Source organism: Malaclemys terrapin, chromosome 21 (genome assembly GCF_027887155.1).
Source record: "Malaclemys terrapin pileata isolate rMalTer1 chromosome 21, rMalTer1.hap1, whole genome shotgun sequence".
In the NCBI taxonomy this organism is placed as follows: Eukaryota; Metazoa; Chordata; order Testudines; family Emydidae; genus Malaclemys; species Malaclemys terrapin.
Window position 1 is genome coordinate 18,846,573 of NC_071525.1, and position 7,581 is coordinate 18,854,153.

General features: G+C 50.3%; 1 pseudogene; it reads right to left on the reverse strand.

Annotated features, from left to right (window-relative positions):
* Positions 1–2,186: 2,186 nt before the first annotated feature.
* On the reverse strand, positions 2,187–3,044 carry LOC128826891 (chemerin-like receptor 1; annotated as a pseudogene).
* Positions 3,045–7,581: the final 4,537 nt, after the last annotated feature.

Here is a 7,581-nt window from a genome sequence, read left to right on the forward strand (position 1 = left end):
TGCTCCAGCAGACGGAGCATTAACTCTTGCCGTCTGTCTGCAAGCTGACGCCACCTATCATCTTCAGCCCGCCACTTGCTCTTTTCATCCTGCCATTCAGCCCGCCACCTCTCCTCTCGTTCATATTGTGCTTTTCTCATGTCCGACATTGACTGCCTCCACGCATTCTGCTGTGCTCTATCAGTGTGGGAGGACATCTGCAGCTCCGTGAACATATCGTCCCGCGTCCTCCGTTTTCTCTTTCTAATGTTCACTAGCCTCTGCGAAGGAGAAACATTTGCAGCTGGTGGAGGAGAAGGGAGAGGTGGTTAAAAAAGACACATTTTAGAGAACAATGGGTACACTCTTTCATTACAAGGTCGCATTTTTCCTCTGCCTGCCGGTTTGGTATGAGAGATCACTCACGCAGTGCCCCAGGCAACATATTTCGGCTTGCAGGCAGCCATGGTAGGCCACAGTCTTTTGGCTTTTTTAACCTTCTTAACATGCGGGAAAGGTTTCAAACAGCAGCGCATTTCCGATATCAAGGATGAATTGGGTTGGCCATTTAAAATGGGTTTTCAATGTAAAAGGAGGGGCTGCGGTTTCCCGGTTAACATGCGGCACAAACCCAAGTAAACCACCCCCCCCCCACACACACACACGATTCTCTGGGATGATCACTTCACCCCTCCCCCCACCGCATGGTTAACAGTGGGGAACATTTCTGTTCAGAAGAGCAGGAACGGGCACCTCTGAATGTCCCCTTAATAAAATCACCCCATTTCAACCAGGTGACCGTGAATGATATCACTCTCCTGAGGATAACAGAGAGAGATAAGGAATGGATATTGTCTGCATGCCAGCAAACACCGGGACCATACGCTGCCATGCTTTGTTATGCAATGATTCCAGACTACGTGCTACTGGCCTGGCGTGGTAAAGTGTCCTACCATGGCGGACGGGATAAGGCAGCCCTCCCCAGAAACCTTTTGCAAAGGCTTTGGGAGTACATGAAGGAGAGCTTTCTGGAGATGTCCCTGGAGGATTTCCGCTCCATCCCCATACACGTTAACAGACTTTTCCAGTAGCTGTACTGGCCGCGATTGCCAGGGCAAATTAATCATTAATCATTAAACACGCTTGCTTTTAAACCATGTGTAATATTTACAAAGGTACACTCACCAGAGGTCTCCTGTGTGCCCTGAGGGTCTTGGGTGAGTTCGGGGGTTACTGGTTCCAGGTCCAGGGTGACAAACATATCCTGGCTGTTGGGGAAACAGGTTTCTCCGCTTCCTTGCTGCTGTGAGCTACCTACAGTACCTCCATCCTCATCTTCCTCGTTCCCCAAACCGTCTTCCCTGTGTGTTTCTCCAGTGAGAGAGTCATAGCACACGGTTGGGGTAGTGGTGGCTGCACCCCCTAGAATGGCATGCAGCTCCGCGTAGAAGCGGCAAGTTTGCGGCTCTGCCCTGGACCTTCCATTTGCTTCTCTGGCTTTGTGGTAGGCTTGCCGTAGCTCCTTAATTTTCACGCGGCACTGCTGTGTGTCCCTGTTATGGCCCCGGTCCTTCATGGCCTTGGAGACCTTTTCTAATACTTTGCCATTTCTTTTACTGCTACGGAGTTCAGCTAGCACTGATTCATCTCCCCATATGGCGAGCAGATCCCGTACCTCCCGTTTGGTCCATGCTGGAGCTCTTTTGCGATCCTGGGACTCCATCACGGTTACTTGTGCTGATGAGCTCTGCGTGGTCACCTGTGCTCTCCACGCTGGGCAAACAGGAAATGAAATTCAAACATTCGCGGGTCTTTTCCTGTCTACCTGGTCAGTGCATCTGAGTTGAGAGTGCTGTCCAGAGCGGTCACAATGAAGCACTGTGGGATAGCTCCTGGAGGCCAATAACGTCGAATTCCATCCACACTACCCCAATTCCGACCCGCAAAGGCCGATTTTATCGCTAATCCCCTCGTCGAAGGTGGTGTAAAGAAACCGGTTTAAAGGGCCCTTTAAGTCGAAAGAAAGGGCTTCGTTGTGTGGACGTGTCCAGGCTTAATTCGATTTAACGCTGCTAAAGTCGACCTAAACCCGTAGTGTAGACCAGGCCTTAAAAAGATAATTTTGGGATCAAGAGGAAGCTATGGGTCCCAGGAAAAAGAATTTTTCACCTATCTTAATGTAAATATTGACAATTCGATCCGTTCCCCTATTCAGCCGGCTCTGGACCCAAGTTGTCAGTGGTTTGCGGGTTGCGTGCAACTTGCCGGTACCTTAGATACTCTTCCTCCATGGTGAGGTAGAAGATGGGGTTGAGGCAAGTGCTGAAATATGTCAGGACTGAAGTATAAGCATTTACCCATGCCAGAAGAGGTAGAGGGTATGTAGCTGAAATCAGCAGGAAGGAGAAGACATGATATGGCAGCCAGCAGAGGAAAAAGGCTGGGATCAAACCGAGAAGGATCTTGAGAGGCTTGGTGGACTGGATCAGCCTGTTCCTTCTCAGCTTGGCAGCTAAAACAATGTAGCAGGTTGGGATTAATATCAAGGCTAGTGGGATCAGAAACCCAACCAGGAACTGGATCAGAACGGCAGCCTTCACCCTCCCTTTATCCCATTGGGAATACATGCTGGTGCTGACAGGTGAGTAGAAGGATTCCCAGAGATAACTGTAATGCAAGCTGAACCCAACAGACAGAGCCCATATGACCAAAACAATCATGAAAGCCAGGCGGGGCGTACGGTGGTTCCGGGCCCACTCAGGGCGTGCCACGAGGATGCAGCGATCGACACTGAGGGCCGTGAGGAGGAAGGCGCTGGAGAACATGTGGAAGGAGGTGACAGTGTTGCTCAGCTTCGTGGCCCAGTTTAAGTCCAGGATGAAGATAAATCTGAGGGGCAGGAAGATGATAAAGATTAAATCGTTCACGGCCCAGTTCAGGAACTACACGGTGCTGGCCGTCCTCCCCATATGGCAGCTGACGACAAAGAGGATGTGGTTGTTCAACGACATCCCGGCAAGGAAGGCCATGCCACCAAGTACAAGAGAGATGATTAGGAACAGCATTCTCAGAAGAGTTGCAGTCACAATATCCCCTTCTTCTCCTCAGGGTTCAGTGGAGACAGCGGAGACGTTGTACTGAGCAAAGGAAGGAAGAGCAATGAAAAGGGCTCCAGGAGATGACACAGACAGACAGAGACAGCCGCCGAGTTTATAATCCCCTCAGACTTTACAGACTCCCCAAATCCTGAGCTGAACTCAGATAGGGTCAAATCCTCGTAGGCCAATGGCCCAATGATTCGAAGACCTTAGAAGCATAGAGCCAGAGGGTTAGAAGGGGACCGCAAGGGTCATCTAGTTTAACCCCCTGCCAAGATACACAACTTGTTGTGTATATTCTCTGCCTGAATGTGTTTTTTTCACATAATATCATTTTTCAACAAAAGCATATATTAAAAAAAACCACATATGCTTCTTGCTGAAAAGTTGGATTTCTAGGAAAGGGGAGCCGTCCAGGATGCAGAGACGGAGACTGGAGAGACCCACCCTTCTCCGCAGCCTCACCAAAATTCCCAAATAATCTTCTTGCTGTTAGTTTCCCAAAGGAGCTGGTTATTCTGTCTTGGTTAAAAATAAGTTAAGGAATGATCGATTCCCCCCTTTCTTTTGAAATAATGGAATTTTTGTAAGTGATTCTCCTCCTCCCTGCCCCCTTCATTTTGAAGTGGAGTTTTTGTGTGGTTTCAGCCATTTTGGGAAGGTGAGTTAGTGAAGCCAGGCGGGCAAAATCCCCACTTAAAGAACCCGCCCTGTAAAAATCTGAAGTGATGGAGAACAGCTTCCAAGAAGGAGAAAAGTAAAATTGAAACAACACCGATAAAAAAGCCACCCGGCAAAACACAAGACGAAGAAAAGACCAGTTACAAGCCAAAAGATCTTTTTTTAAAAGGAAGGATATTGCAATAGTCTATTTTAGTGGTTAGACGGAGAGTCAGGATGCCTGGGTCCCATCCCAGACTCTGTGACTGAACTGCTTGGGTAGATTGGACAAGTCACGTCATGGCCCTGTGACTCAGTTTCCCCTCCAAACATTTCTCTGTTTAACTTTAGAGTGTGAGCTCGCTATGGCCAGGCCTGTTCCTCCCTGTGGGGCTGTGCACTGCCTGGTGTGATGGGGCCTCTGAGCTCGGTTAGGGTCTGTTCAGCACCCAGCGTTATGGGGCCCCTGACCTCTGACAGCAGACCCCACATATAATTTCAACCAGCAATATCTAGAGCAGATGAGGGGAGTGGATGGGGGCAGCAGGAAGGGGGGAGATCCAGGGGGCAGCAGTGTGTGGGGGGGGGGGGCGACAATGAGATCCAGTGGGGCAGCTGGAGGATTTACCTCATTTCCTTACCCGTGTCTGCGGGGGAGGCAGCGTCTCAGAGTCGACCACCATCCCAGGCCCACAGCGCGATGCCTCCAGCTTGCTCAGTGCTGAGTAGGGAGCTGTTCATGTGGAGGTATATCTAGGGGGGGACCATACGGGGAGATCAGAGGATGTGGCTGGGTCTGATCGTGTCTGCAAAGCCTGGAAGGACTCCGGCCCCTACAGCTATATGCAGACATCACATGAACCACAAACTCCCCCGCCCTGCCCCCCTGGGCCTAGCATGGTGTCTGCATTCGGCTGTCCACATCCGGCGACAGGCGGGCGAGGAACCGGGTGAGGTCCCAAGAGCAGAGATGGCAGCTGGGACTCTGCCCTCCAGCCCCTCCTGGCTGGGAAAAGTGAACAGAGCCCTGCTGGGAGCGGGACACGTGAGATTCTCAACCCTGCCTTTCCTGCAGGGAACCCACCCCTCAGCCCAGACCACGTTACAGGCCAGCCAAGGCTAAAGGAACCCTTGCTCTATGCCCAGCCTGCAAAAACCACAGCCCGGCCTGCAACCTGCCTTCGTCTCTCATCATTTGCCTGGAGGTCTCAGGTGTGGAGGCACTTTTCTCAATTCAAAGAAGCACAGAGCCAGTGGGTTAGAAGGTAACCGCAAGGGTCATCTCATCTAACCCCTGCCAAGATGCAGGACTTGTGTCTATTCTCTGCCCAAACGTTTTTGTTTTTACATAATATTGTTTTTTCCACTACATCAAATATTAAAAATAACACACACATTTGCTTCTTACTGAAAAGTTGGATTTCAGGGCCAGGGGGGCGTGGGCAATGAGGGGGGCGGTCCCAGATGCAGAGACAGAGATAGGAGACACACACACGGAAACACCCGCCCTGCTCCGCAGCCTCACCAAAATTCCCAAATAATCTTCTTGCTGTTAGTATCCCAAAGGAGCTGGTTATTCCCGTCTTTCTTAAAAAAAAAAAAGTTAATGAATGATCACTTCGCCCCACACACACTTTTTTTAAAATAATGGAATTTCTTGAAGAGAGTCTTCCTCAGCCCCCTTCATTTTGAAGTTGAGTTTAATTGTGGTTTGGGCCATGTCGGGGGGTGCATTAGTAGAGCAGGCAAAATCCCCACCGAAAGATCCCCCCCCGTGAAAACCTCCAGTGATGGAGAGAAACTCCCCAGGAGGAGAAAAGTAAGATTGAAACAAGGACGACAACAAAAAAGCTGGCCAAACACCAGAGGAAGAAGAGACCGGTAATCAGCTAAAAAACTTTTTTTAAAAAGGAAGGATATTGCAAGAGTCTATTGTAGTGGTTAGACGGAGACTACCATCCCAGACTTTCTCACTGAACTGCTTGGGAGCCTGGACAAGTCAGGTCATGGCCCCGTGCCGCAGTTTCCTCTCCAAACATTTGTCTGTTTAGAGTGTGAGCTCGCTGGGAGCAGGCCTCTTTCTCCCTCTGGGTCTGTGCAGCGCCTGGCACGATGGGCCCCCGAGGTCGGTCAGTGTCTGTACACAACCAAGCTGAATGGGAGCCCCTGACCTCTGACACAGGACACACCAATACTTTCAACCGGTTCTAACGGGACCAGATGAGGGGAGGGGATGGGGGGAGTTGGAAGGGGGGGAGATCAAGGGGGCATTGGTGTGGGCGGCGGGACAGAATGAGATCCAGTGGGGGCAAATGGGGGGGTTATCTCATTTTCTTACCTGTGTCTTGGGAGGACACAGTGTCTCAGACTCGACCCCTGTCCAGGGTCCCCAACGTGATGCCTGCAGCTCTCCCAGACTGGCTCAGCCGGGAGGAGGAAGCTGTTCATGTGGTGCGGGGAGAACAATGAGTGGAGATCACAGCATGTGGCTGGTTCCGAATACTTCTGCAAAGCCTGGAAGGCCTCTGGCACGCACAGCTACATGCAGATGTTATGTGAACCACAAGCTCCTGTTAGAATATAGATATTCAGGCCTGCCTGTAAAGGCCTATACTTTAAGAACTTAGGTGTCTTTTTATCACTTAGCTAGTGACAGGGATATAAAAACAAAGAAGGAAAATCCCAGTCCGCCTGTGTCTGGGCCTTCTCTCACTAGGAGCCTTGTTCTTAGGCTAAGCAGCAGGGGCAGCCATAGGCTGGGACGTGAACGGTCACATCCTCACATCCCAAACCAGCCACACTGACATAAGGGGCTATTGGGCTGTTAGGAAGATGATCCTGTCCTGATAGTGCCCATCACCACCAGATAAAGAAACACATCTTAAGATGGTTAAAGAAAACTTAGTTTGATATAGGCAAGAAATCACTTCTCAATGGTTGTGATTGTGAAACCCTCATTTATGTATATTTGGTCTTTATGACTCCCACTTTTCTATTTTTAATCTGTCTGGCTCTGTAATTGTTTCTGTCTGCTGTATAATTCATTTTGTTAGGTGTTAATTATTGAAGGTAGTGGAATAAAATTGGTTAGAGAATTGTGTTAGGATTGGTTAGTAAAATTTCAGTAAAATGATTGGTTAAGGTACAGCTGAGAATATTACTATAGAAACTGGGGTCAAACAGGAAGTGGAGGAAGGAAATTGGAATCAAACTTGCTGGACATTAACCCCAATAAACATCACATTGTCTGCACTATGGGCTGCTGGTCTTTTGGTGCTTGCTGTGTGCATGACAAGAACCAGGGAAACGGGAGGGGGAAGGGAACACCCTCTAACAGCTCCCCTCACTCTGTTGGGCCCTAGCAAGGTGTCTGCATTCGACTGTCCACTGCCGTGGGCCGGTGACAGGGCCCCCATCGGAGAGCCGGGGCTGCACAACAACGACCAGCTGACTCCACCGTGCGAGGGCCCAGGCGCAAAGACAGCAACTGGGACTCTGCCCTCCAGCCCCTCCTGGCTGGGGAAAGTGAACAGAGCCCTGCTGGGAGTCAGATGTATGAAATTCTCAGCCCTGCCTTTGCTGCAGGGAACCCCCCTCAGCCTGGGCCACGTTACAGGCCAGCGAATGCTAAGAAACCCTCGCTCTGTATTAGAGACCACACAAACCACAGTCTCCAACCTGCCTTCTTGTTTCATCATTTGCCTGGAAGCCTCAGGTGTAGAGGCACTTTTCTCAATTAGGAGCAGGGATGGGATTTTCACTCTGGATCCGGACCTGGTACAACCACCCTTCAGGGATCCTGTCTCTGGTTCTGGCACCCACCCTTCAGCTGCAGCATGAGCAG